The sequence below is a fragment of the Gorilla gorilla genome, chromosome 21 (genome assembly GCF_029281585.2).
Source record: "Gorilla gorilla gorilla isolate KB3781 chromosome 21, NHGRI_mGorGor1-v2.1_pri, whole genome shotgun sequence".
In the NCBI taxonomy this organism is placed as follows: Eukaryota; Metazoa; Chordata; class Mammalia; order Primates; family Hominidae; genus Gorilla; species Gorilla gorilla.
In genome coordinates, this window is record NC_073245.2 from 65867189 (window position 1) to 65879888 (window position 12700).

Sequence of the window (12700 nt, forward strand, 5' to 3'; positions counted from 1 at the left end):
AACAAAAAACCGCTACCCTTTCCCCTCCTCCCTACGCACAACTCATTTAAAGCGTTTCCCAACTGTTTTTTTTTCCTTACTGAAAAAAAGGACAAAAAAAAGATCCTGATTCCTAAGGCCTGTGATATTTCCCCATTTTAAGTAAGCCTCGAGGAACCATAGACATAACAAGCACATCCACAATTTTTCTACCCCAAAATGCAAACTAATGCAAATGTGAAATGGATCTATGCAAGTCGCTACCAACAAAATAGCCAAATATTTGTGTTTTTACTGGCCTTCAGCATATCCAAAATGAAAAAACTTTAAAACACATCAAGAAAAGCATTTAAAATATCTATTTCCTAAATCAAAAGAAAGAACGCACTACAGAAACGATCCGGAGCTGGTGAGCAATGCAATCTTAATAAATAGGAAAAGGAATTTGAGAAGACAGCTCAGCAAAGGGGAAGAATTTGCCAAGTGTCATGTTTTGCTGTCATTTTATATATAACTACTAACCCCACATATGGTCTGGTTAGTCTTTTTAAAAAAGGAAGCGAATCAATTACTCACAATTAATTAGCAGTGCCAGTAGATTCTTAGGCCAGCACTAAAAAACTAAATTGGGTGAATTTTTTTTCACTCAAGTCCACTGATATTGATCACTTTTAGTATTAGGATTCCTTTTCTGACAAAAGGTGAATACCTTCCTTTAAAATACATTTTTTAATCTTATTGTCACATTCTAAAACACAGTCCAAAAACACTTCATAAACAAGAAACTTCATTTAACTTTATGAAAACAAATGACTATGAGCCTTGCTACACAACAAAGAAACTATGACCAAGTGGAACCAGGTTGAGCCTTAAGTGTAACCTCATTCTACATGTTAATGGATAACCTTTGAACTCTTGAGACCTTGAATGCTGTAAACACAATAGCACTGATAGTTAAAAATTCTAGTGTCAAAATCGAGCAAAAAGAAAAGTCCAAACTTTTCAGGGGGAATAGGGAAACAATCAAATATTTTGACAAATAATCGTTTCAGTAAGAACAAGGAGATTCCTGGCTCTCAGACCTTGTTGCTACTGAATTATTTTCTGAGCAAAAACGGTTGTGCTTGTTTTCCCCCTGTGCCCTCCAAAGCTACCACTTTGTTCACATTATAGCATCATGATTTGTTACTGTTTCGCCGCCTCTCTCAAAAAAAAAAAAAGAGAGAGCGCCTTATTATGTTGTAGCTTTTAAAACTGAAAGATGATTATAATTCACTGATCTGTCTGCTAAGAGTTTTATTTATATGTGATCCTCCTTATGTTTGAGCAAAGAATTACAAAGAACCTTGTCCTGGAGTCGTGCCAACGAAACTGGGAAATCGTTGCAAAATTCTGCCAGTGACTGACTGCTGGGTTGCAAATACACACTGTGTTTTCAGAAGGACATAGAGGGATCTGAATTCGCCCGGGAGGGCTTTTCCCTGAGACACATTCTTCCCTTAGAATGTGAGACTCATACTTCCCACTTATTTGGAAAGCATGTATAGTTCAAACAATTAAAATATGGAAACTCCAAAAGTAACAGGAGAACACTGGAAACATTTGGTTTTGTAATAAAAGCTAGGAACTCATACTGCACGAAGTGAAAATTGAAAATCGAACGTTGGTCTTCCTATGCTTAGCTCCACCCACAAGAAATCCAGCTTCGCCATCACTCCCTGCCTAGGCCATCTCTAAAGGAGTCAGGTGCTACTAGATGCCAGCAAAAAAAACAAAGAATGGAACCAAAAGAGAAGCTCTGCACATGGTACTTGGAGAAGGGGCAGAAAAGCCCCACTTCACCTTGTTTCAATGCAGCAAACATCAGCTACACCTCATTTTTCACAATTATCGAAACAGACAGGCCCTCCTTAAGACATATTTCCTAGTATGCGCTTATAAAATCACACCATTATCTCTAATTTAATCCTAGTGATATAAGGCCTCTTCGTTTAGCCAACATCTGATTTTCTATCCAGATCCTGCCAGTCACAGCATGCTCAGATCTAGTAACATAACAAAAAAAAAAAAAAAAGAAGAAGAAAAAAAAACAAAACTTCTGATTTGCTGTATTTAACACTTACTGGAATCCTCTTTTGAGACTCAGCCTTAATTAGAAGAACAGAATGAGGTATGATCTTCTTATTTCACAAGACTTTATTTTACTGTGGAACTATTATAGAAAAACTATTTGGAAACTGTGTGTAAATCCCTGGAGCTGAAACAGAGCCAACATAGATACGGGACGTAAAAGAATTCAGTGTTCAGAGCAGGAAAACCTGAAAAACTGCAGTGAGGAGTTAGCAGGAAAAGAACATGAAAAAGTTAGGCAAACCTGCCAGCATCTGCAAACTACAAAGGACATTTGAGAAGGAAACAGGGACAGCCCCTTGAACAAGACTAAATGCACTAAAGTAAGTAGGAATAACAAACAGCTCGAAGGAGCACCACATTGCTCTTTTCTATTAAGTTTCTTGATCCCATGCAAGTCACTCTTCTGTAAAGTATCACAATAATATACTATTAAAAATATATTTATATATATATATATATATCTGTGTGTATATATATATAGCAGAACTTACCTTTCAGAAGAGAAGGCAGGGTCTGGAACCTGATAACTCTGTAGGACTTCACTCTACCTGGCTCCAAACAATACTGGAAGAGATGTGATTGCCGGTTTTTATAAGCACAGCAAAAAGGGAGGGGTCAAGAATAAGACTTAATTTAAATAAAGGTTTCAGTACCCTCCCAACTTGATTGGATTAGTCAATCTTGATAAGGTTGACAGCATTTTTTAACTGGATTTGTCCTATTCGATGAATGCCCTCCCCCACTGCAAGCACAACTCATGACTCCTCTAATATTCTGGATAGTTTTCTGAAATTACCTTCACTCAAAATGTTAATGTAAACTCCCTTAAAAATTGCACACAAAACACAACACTGGGAACACCTCTTTAAAGTTTTCTGCCTTCATTAGATATTCCAAACAGGAAGTTTTGGAATGAGGGACGGAGGGGAAGAAGAGGGTGACTAACATTAATTGAAATTCAATCATCATTATAATCTCAAGCCAGAATCTTAAAATCTAATCAGGATATTTCATCTCCATCTACTCCACCCTACACAGACCTTGCATCCATCAGCAAACCTTCATATGTCTCAATTGTGTCCATTTATCTTTATCTCTAACAAAAGCCTACACCAGGTACCACTGGCAGGTGCCATGCACGTGAACGTGGAGTCTGCTGTTGGAAATGTGTTGGGAAGGGAGAGTTCCCGGTGAGAATTATGTACATTTAGGAGCTTTCCAAATACTGATGGCATGCTGAGCCATCAGACTGGATAAAATCACATGAAAGAGGTGCTAGTATTGGGCCCTTGGGTGGTTCAGCGCCTGGAAGTCAAGGAGAAGAAAGTGAGCAAAGGGGACTGAGAGGGAGCAGGCAGTGAGGCCTGAGGGACCGCAGGAGAACATGGGGACCCAAATGCAAGGGAAGAAAGGGTGTCAGCTCCATCACATGTTCTCCTCCAGACAGAGACAGTACTGTATATGCAGGTTTCTCCAAACTTCTTCCTTTCTAGGTTTCCCTTAATGCTTTCTCTACCTATAATCCAAGACTTTTACCCAAAAAGACTTTTACCATGGATATCAGATAAATTCACCACCCCTTAATGGCTTCCTATTGCCTTGAGGGAAAAAAAACTCCACAGCTTCCCCCACCAGCTCTGCAGATCTGGTCCCTGCCTAACTCCAGCCTCAAGTCCTGGCAAGCCCTTCACTGAGGCATCTAAACTCCAGCCTTCTCTCTGACCTAGAGCCTTCAGCCCTGGGGTTCCCCTTGCCTAGCACCTCCTTTCTCATTCTCTTCAAGAACTTGGCTTCTGTTCTTTCTGAGAGTAGTTTAAAACCCCTAGTTCCCTGGGAGGGGGAGGAGAGGGGGAGGCTCTGACATAGTGTCCTGGTTATGAACATCTTCTCTCCAATAACTTGGGCTCAGATACTCAGATTCTATCTCTGGAGAGCTGCATAACCCTAGAATATTATTTAATCTCTCTCAGGTTTTAGTTTCCTTATCTATAAAAGGGGAATGATGAAGATGATGAAGAAGACAATTATAATAATTGTTTGTGTTACTTATATAAGTAATAGTCACATTTCTTCAAGACTCTGGAGAATGAAATGAGACACACTACAAAGCTTGTGAGCCTAGAGTTTGGGGGGCCCTGGCACTGTTCTAGGCATGGGAGATAGAACATTAAGCAAAACAAACGAATTCCTTGTCCCGTTGGGGCTTATCTTCTTGAGGGAAGCAGACAACACACTGGTAGTTATATTTACAACCTACTGGGACTGGGTCATAGGAGAGGGGAAAAGCCTGCTGTTATAGATTGAGGCTCCCTGAGGAGCAGAGACCTCCCAGGAAGTCAGGTGGCAAATCATACCGGGATGGGGAGGAGTGTTCCATTCATTCAGAGGGAACAGAAGGTGAGAAGGACCAAAGAGGAAGAGAGCCAAGCTTGGAGAAAGAACTGGAAGGCAGCCAGTGTGTCTGGGGGCCATGGAATGAAGACAGGGTAGGGACAGAGGAGCAAGAAATCAAGGCAAGCCCGTGTGAAGACCGGGGATTTGACTCTCGTTGCAGCAGGATATCAGTGATCAGTTCTCTGTTCCCTAGTATTTGCCAAATCTGCAACACTTGATAGAGCTCTTTCCTGCCTTGCAGTTGGGTCCCCATGCTATCCTGATCTCCTCGCTGGCTGCTCCCTCCCAGTCCCCTTGGCTCCTTCTTTAGACTCTCTTCTTTGACTTCCAGGTGCTGACATGCCCAGGGCCCAATGCTAGCAACACTTTCTTATTCATGTGATTTTATCCAGTCCGAAGCTTCAACATGCCGTCAATATTTGGAAAGCTCCTAAATGTCCATATTTCCTACCTGGAACTCTCCCCTCAACTCCCAAAACACATTTCCAACTGCTGATTTTGTCTCTACATGAGAGGTCCCTGTGTTTACAGGGCAGAAATGTAGACCGTCCCATTCTAAGCGGCCACAATTGACCTTTTCAAAAGTCGTCGTCTGGTTATGTCATGGCCCTCGTGCGTCTTAGAATAAAAACAAATTCCCGATAACACAGCCCTCATGCATCTTAGAATAAAAACAAAGTTCCCAACTGGGCGAGATGGCTTGTGAGATGGCTCATGTCTGTAATTCATAATTCTAGCACTTTGGGAGTGAGAGTTGGGAGGACTGATTGAGTCCAGGTGTTTGAGACCAGCCCGGGCAACATAGCGAGACCCCATGTCTACAAAAAAATTAAAAATTAGCCGTTGTGCGCCTATACTCCCAGCTACTCAGGAGGATGAGGTGGGAGGATCACTTGAGCCAGGGAGGTTGAGGCTGCAATAAGCCGAGATTGTGCCACTGTACTCAGCCTGGGCAACAGAGTAAGATCCTGTCTCAGAAAACAACAACGAAACAACAACAAAAAAACAACAACAAAACAAAACAAAAGTCCTGAGAACATGGCTGTCAAGATCTGGTGGGCCATGCTAAGACTCTGGGATTTATTCCAAGAGCACTGGGAAGCCACTAAAGGAAATGGAAATAAAACCAAAAGAACCATTGAACGTCAAGTAAGTGTTTCTTTCCCAAGAGATATTAATGTCTCCCAAAAGACCCCATCCTGGTTTAACAAAGAGGACATGACAAACTGTAAGAAGTTGGAGTCCTGCTGGGTGTGGTGGCTCACGCCTGTAATCCCAGCACTTTGGGAGGCCGAGGTGGGTGGATCACGAGGTCAGCAGTTCGAGAGCAGCCTGACCAACATGGTGAAGCCCTGTCTCTACTAAAAACACAAAGGGAGGCAGAGGTTGCAGTGAGCTGAAATTGCGCCACTGCACTCCAGCCTGGGCGACAGAGTGACACCCTGTCTCAAAAAAAAAAAAAAGAGAGAAAAGAGAAAACTAAGGCTCAGGATCATTCAGTAACCTGCCTGAGGTCACACAGCTAACAATTTGTTTCCCTACTTTCCCGACTACAATGAAGCCAATGCACTAGTTGAACCCAAGGTCAGACTCCCCCCCTTTATCACCAACCTAAATTTCCTCAATTCTAAAAATTGGCACTGATGCATATTTCTTGACCCCCTATTTCCAGGATGTTTACCAGTCAGTCATGTGTGGCTCTGGGGCAAGGTTGAAACGTCCGCACCCACTGTCCTCCCTTCCCCACATTCTGGAACAGCAATACAGTGTTTCACTTGGTTGCCTGAGGGCTAGTTTCCTCCCACCTGTGTCACTCCCTTGAGTTCTTGGTATACCTGTATTCAGGACCCTCTTCTTCACCAGACTGTAACAGACTGTAAATCTTTTTTGTTTGTTTGTTTGTTTTTTTTGAGACGGAGTTTCGCTCTTATTGCCCAGGCTGGAGTGCAATGGTGCAACCTCGGCTCACTGCAGCCTCCACCTCCCGGGTTCAAGCAATTCTCCTGCCTCAGCCTCCTGAGTAGCTGGGATTACAGGCGCCCGCCAACATGCCCTGCTAATTTTTTGTATTTTTAGTAGAAACAGGGTTTCACCATATTGGCCAGGCTGGTCTCGAACTCCTAACCTCAGGTGATCCACCCGCCTTGGCCTCCCAAAATGCTGGGATTATAGGCGTGAGCCACCACGCCCAGCTGAAATCTCTTTTGAAAGGGAAACCGGGCACAGTGGCTCATGCCTATAATCCCAGCACTTTGGGAGGCCAAGGCGCTAACCTAAACCCAAGAGTTCAAGACCAGCCTGGGCAATATGGCGAAACCCTGTCTCTATGAAAAATATAAAAATTAGCTGGGCATAGGGCTGCGCACGGTGGCTCACGCCTGTAATCCCAGCACTTTGGAGGCCGAGGCAGGTGGATCAGGAGGTCAGGAGTTTGAGACCATCCTGGCTAACACGGTGAAACCTTGTCTCTACTAAAAATACAAAAAAAATTAGCCAGGCGTGGTGGCAGGCGCCTGTAGTCCCAGCTACTTGGGAGGCTGAGGCAGGAGAATGGCATGAACCAGGGTGCGGAGGCTGCAGTGAGCCGAGATTGCACCACTGCACTCCAGCCTGGGGGACGGAGCGAGACTGTCTCAAAAAAAAAAAAAAAAAAAAGTTAGCTGGGCATGGTGGCTGGCACCCATGGTTCCATCTACTCAGGAGGCTGAGATGGAAGGATCTCTTGATCCCGGAGAGGTCAAGGCTGCAGTGAGCCGAGATGGCATCACCGTACTCCAGCCTGGGCCACAGACCCTGTCTCAAAATAAAAAGAAAGTGGGGAAGAAAATGTAATACAAATTAATATACCAACAGCAATTAGAGAGTACCTTTTCCATAGAGCTGGGAGAGGGAATGTTTGTAAAATTAAAATGTTCTATGCTAGAAATCAACTTTCCTTCTATGCCTTCTTTATTTCATCCCTTATAGCTAGTTAATAAATCTCACAAATCCTATCCTTCTAATCTCTCTGAAATGTACCCTTTCCTTTCTATTCTCACCACCCATGTTTCTTTGTTTCCTTGTAGCCTGTGTAATAATCTCATAATCGCATCTCCTGTACCTGCCTTCTTTCTAGTCCAGAATACTTTTTCCTAAATTCCGCTAATAACCATCCTGCTACTGCTTTGTGTGAAATTCTCCAAAAAAAATTTTACTTTTCCAAAATAAGTCAAGCTCCCTCTCTTAGGATGCAAAACCACACCATGGTCCCAGCCAATCTTTCAGCCTGATTCCCTCAGTATATATTTATTGACCTCTCCTTCCTCCCAAGCACTTGGCTAGATAGTAATTAAAGAGTGAAGCACAAAACAAATTGGATTCCTCCCCTCATGGAGCTTATATTTTAACAGGAAACATAGACATTAAATAAATTAAAACACAAAAAAAAGACAAGAATATAATTACAGTATCTATCCTAGAGAAATATCACTCATGCAGAAAGCATACACAAGGATGCAGCACTGTTTCCAATAGTGAAAAGCTAGAAACAACCTACATGTTCACCAAAAGAAAATGGCCACAAAAACTATACCATATCCAAGTTATCCAAATTTTAGAATATAGACAACAGGCCGGGCGCGGTGGCTCACACCTGTAATCCCAGCACTTTGGGAAACCGAGGTGGGTGGATCACGAGGTCAGGAGTTCAAGACCAGCCTGGCCTACATGGTGAAACCCCGTCTCCTCTAAAAATACAAAAAAATCAGCTGGGCACAGTGGCAGGCGCCTGTAATCCCAGCTACTGAGGAGACTGAGGCAGGAGAATCGCTTGAACCGGGGAGGCAGAGGTTGCAGTGAGCCAAGATCGCGCCACTGCACTCTAGCCTGGGTGACAGAGCAAGACTCCATCTCAGAAAAAAAAAAAAAATAGAATATAGACAACAGGCCAGGTGCAGTGGCTCATGCCTGTAATCCCAGCACTTTGGGAGGCAGAGGTGGTCTGATCACCTCAGGTCAGGCGTTCGAGACCAGCCTGGCCAACATGGCGAAAGCCCATCTCTACTAAAAATACAAAAATTAGCCGGGCGTAGTGGCGTGCACCTGTAATCCCAGCTACTTGGGAGGCTGAGGCAGGAGAATCACTTGAACCCAGCAGGCAGAGGTTGCAGTGAGCTGAGATCATGCCACTGGGCAACAGAGCGAGACTCCCTCTCAGAAAAAATACACAGTGAATAAAATGTTTACTAGTTCCATATCCTGCTTTTGGATAAACATTTGATACACCATTCTATACTTACTCCTCTCTTTGCTCTATTCTGACTGCCTGCACCCCTCCCCGCCACCCAATCCCCCAACATATATGCCATATATATAAACATCAACCTGTAACCACCCTAATCAGCCCCAAGGTCACTCGAAATGCCACCTCCTTCAGTTACTCTCTCCTTTGTTCAATGCCTCCTTTATGACACTGTCTGCATTATGCCTAGCCCTGGGTATGTTATTTCTCTTACTACCTGAATAGGGGGGAGGCTCTTCCAAGGGAAGACCAGTTTCCTCCATGCTGTGGAACGGTCAACGCACAGTAGGTGCTCCAATATTTAGCTGTTCCGCTGTTCTGTGCTCCTTGGATTTTTTTTTTTTTTTTTTTTTTTTTTTTGAGACAATGTCTCACTCTGTCGCCCAGGCTGGAGTGCAGTGGCGCGATCTCAGCTCACTGCAACCTCTGGGGTTCAAGCGATTCTCCTGCCTGAGCCTCTTGAGTAGCTGGAATTACAGGCGTGCACCACCACACCTGGCTGATTTTTGAATTTTTAGTAGAGACGGGGTTTCACCATGTTGGTCTCCAACTCCTGACCTCAAGTGATCTGCCTGCCTCCCAAAGTGCTGAGATTGATTACAGGTGTGAGCCACTGCTCCTGGCCTCCCTGGATTCCTTTTTTTTTTTTTTTTTTTTTTTTTGTTGCCCAGGCTGGAGTGCAATGGCGCAATCTCAGCTCACTGCGACGTCTGCCTCCCCGGTTCAAGCGATTCTCCTGCCTCAGCCTCCCTAGTAGCTAGGATTACAGGCGCCTGCCACCACACCCAGCTGATTTTTTGTATTTTTAGTAGAGACGGGGTTTCACTATGTTGGCCAGGCTGGGCTCGAACTCCTAACCTCAGGCGATGCACCCGCCTCAGCCTCCCAAAGTGCTAGGATTACAGGCATGACACACCTCGCCCGGCTCCTGGATTCTTTAATACACTCGTTTTTTTCCTATCTCATGTGACATGTACATATTAAGCACCCACTATGTACCAGGCATTGTTCTAGATGCTGGAGATGCCGCAGGGAACCAAACAGATCAAAATGCCTATCCTCATGGAGTTAACATTTGATATTATAGTGTGTTAGATATTATAATAAGTTCTATGGAGAGAAATACAAGGGGCAAAGGGGCTACAGAGTGGAGGGGTGGTGAGGGAAATGTTAAATAGATTGGCCCTGAAAGGCTTCATCATAGACACATCTAAATAAAGATCTGAAGGGGGTGACAGTGGGAGCCACAAGGAGTTCTAGGGGAAGAGCATTCCAGGTTCAGGGACAGGCAAGCGAAGTCCTTGAAGCAAAGTGCACCCACTGTTTCAAACAACAGCAAGGAGGCCAGCATGGCATTGTGGCTGGCGTGGAGACAAGCCAGGAAATTAGGATGGGGATGGTGCATCTTGATTGCACGGATCTTTCTGGCCATGGTAAAGATTTTGAATTTCATTCTGAATGGGCCTGAGAGCTCTGAATAATCTGAGCAAAATGGCCGGGCTCGGTTAGTAAGTGGCATATTCAATGGGTTCACACAATCAAGAGCGCTCCTAAAATAGTAACACAGGGTCTCTCTCCTTTGCTGAAATCACTCAGATATTTCAATGTATCTCTATTTCAGGTTACTTCTACAACCATAACAGTAATAATAATAATAGTAAGAAGAGGGCTGAGTGCAGTGGCTGGCTCATGCTTGTAATCCCAGCACCTTGGGAGGCCAAGGCCGGCGGATCGCTTGAGTCCAGGAGTTCGAGACCAGCCTGAACAACATGGCGAAACCCTGTCTCTACAAAATATAAAAATTATTACAAAATTAGCCAGGAGTGGTGGCAGGCACCTGTAATCCCAGCTACTCAAGAGTCTGAGGCAGGAGATCACTTGAACCCAGGAGGCAGAGGTTGCAGTGAGCCAAGATCATGCCATTGCACTCCAGCCTGGGCAAAAAGAGTGAAACTGTCTTAAATAAAATAAAATAAAAATGTGCCGGGCTTGGTGGCACGCGCCTATAATCCCAGCTACTCAGGAGGCTGAGACAGGAAGATAATTTGAGCCCAAGAGGTCGAGGCTGCAGTGAGCAGTGTTCATGCCGCTGCACTCCAGCCTGGCTGAAAGTCTCAAAAAATAAAATAAATAAATAAAATAAGAAAAACAGGGAGGAGAACAGGAGGGATAAGAAGGGGAAAAACAGGCCAGCCTCGGTGGGAAGCCAGCACCTTGGGAGGCAGAGGCAGGAGGATCACGTGAGGTCAGGAGTTCCAGACTAGCCTGGCCAACATGGTGAAACCCTGTCTCTACTAAAAGTACAAAAATTAGCCAGGCATGGTGGTACATGTCTGTAATCCCAGCTACTTGGGAGACTAAGGCAGGAGAATGGCTTGAACCCCGGAGGCGGAAGTTGCAGTAAGCAGAGATGGAGCCACTGCACTCCAGCCTGGGCAACAGAGACTCTGCCTCAAAATAATAATAATAATAAAAGGGGAAAAACAAAATGATTTACTGCACCCCCACTATGTGCCACTCTCAGCTCCAAAGCTGATTTATGTTATGGTGTTACTTAGTTCTCCTGATAACCTTCATGCTTAAATCCATTTGCAGATGAGGAAACTGGGGCCTGAGGTTAACTTTCTGACTTAATTCTCTTGAAGATCTACAACTAGAAGAAAGTGGGATTCTAGCCCAGATCCAATGCCAAAAGCCATGCTGACTCATACCATTATTTTCTGTCCTAAGTGGTTGACCTTGGCCTTAGGAAAACAGAATAATAATAACGATCACTGATTGGGCATTGACTCTGGGTCAAGCACACCATCCTCCATTTTGAGATCCCCCAGCAGAGTTGGAATCCAAGTCTCCCAGAGTACAAAGTGGCACCTAGGAGCAGTGACCGCCCCCCCCCCCCCCCAGCAGGTCAGGGCTGAGCTCTTGAAAATGGCTCTCTGGGTTCAAACCAAAACTCGATTCCCCAGCTGTGCCGCTTTGGGGCTTCCTTTGAACTCTCTTTGACTCCATTTTCCCCATTTTACAGATGGGGATAATAGAACTCCCTAACGGCCGGGCGCGGTGGCTCCAGTTTGTAATCCCAGCACTTTGGGAGGCCGAGGTGGGCAGGTCGCTTGAGCTCAGGAGTTCAAGGCCAATCTGGGCAGCATAGCGAGACCCCTCTTCGCCGTCTCTACAAAAAATACAAAAATGAGCCAGGCATGGTGGCTGAAGCCTGTAATCCTAGCACTTTGGGAGCCTGAGGCAGGAGGATTGCTTGAGTCCAGGAGTTCAAGACCAGCCCTGGCAACATAGCGAGACCCCTATCTCAATTTATTTTAAAAAAAAAAATAAATAAAAAATAAAAATTAATAGGCTGGGCACGGTGGCTCATGCCTGTAATCCCAGCACTTTGGGAGTCTGAGGTGGGCGGATCACGAGGTCAGGAGATTGAGACCATCCTGGCTAACACAGTGAAACCCTGCCTGTACTAAAAATACAAAAAGTTAGCCGGGTGCAGTGGCACGCACCTGTAGTCCCAGCTACTCAGGAGGCTGAGGCAGGAGAATCGCTTGAACCCGGGAAGCGGAGGTTGCAGTGAGCTGAAATCGCGCCACTGAACTCCAGCCTGGGCAAAGAGCGAGACTCTGTCTCCAAAAAAAAAAAAAAAAAAAAAAAAAAAAAAAAAAAATATATATATATATATATATATATATATATATATATATGCCAGGCACGGTGGCTCACGCCTGTAATCCCAGCACTTTGGGAGACCAACGTGGGCGGATCACATGAGGTCAGGATTTCAAGCCCAGCCTGGCCAACATGGTGAAACCCTGTCTCTACTAAAAATGCAAAAATTATTTTTTTGTATTTGAGACTTCATGTCAAAAAATAAAATTAAATTAAAAAATAGCCGGGTGCGGTGACTCACGC

At 44.5% G+C, this 12700-nt stretch overlaps 1 protein-coding gene across 1 annotated transcript in view; it reads right to left on the minus strand.

Annotated features, from left to right (window-relative positions):
- The window catches only part of ZNF217 (zinc finger protein 217), a 41408-nt gene that overhangs the window by 27989 nt on the left and 719 nt on the right, over positions 1 to 12700 (minus strand). Inside the window, exon 2 of the mRNA XM_055372780.2 lies at positions 2604 to 2676. The gene's annotated coding sequence lies outside the window, so the exon portion shown is untranslated. The remainder of the gene's footprint in view (positions 1 to 2603; positions 2677 to 12700) is intronic.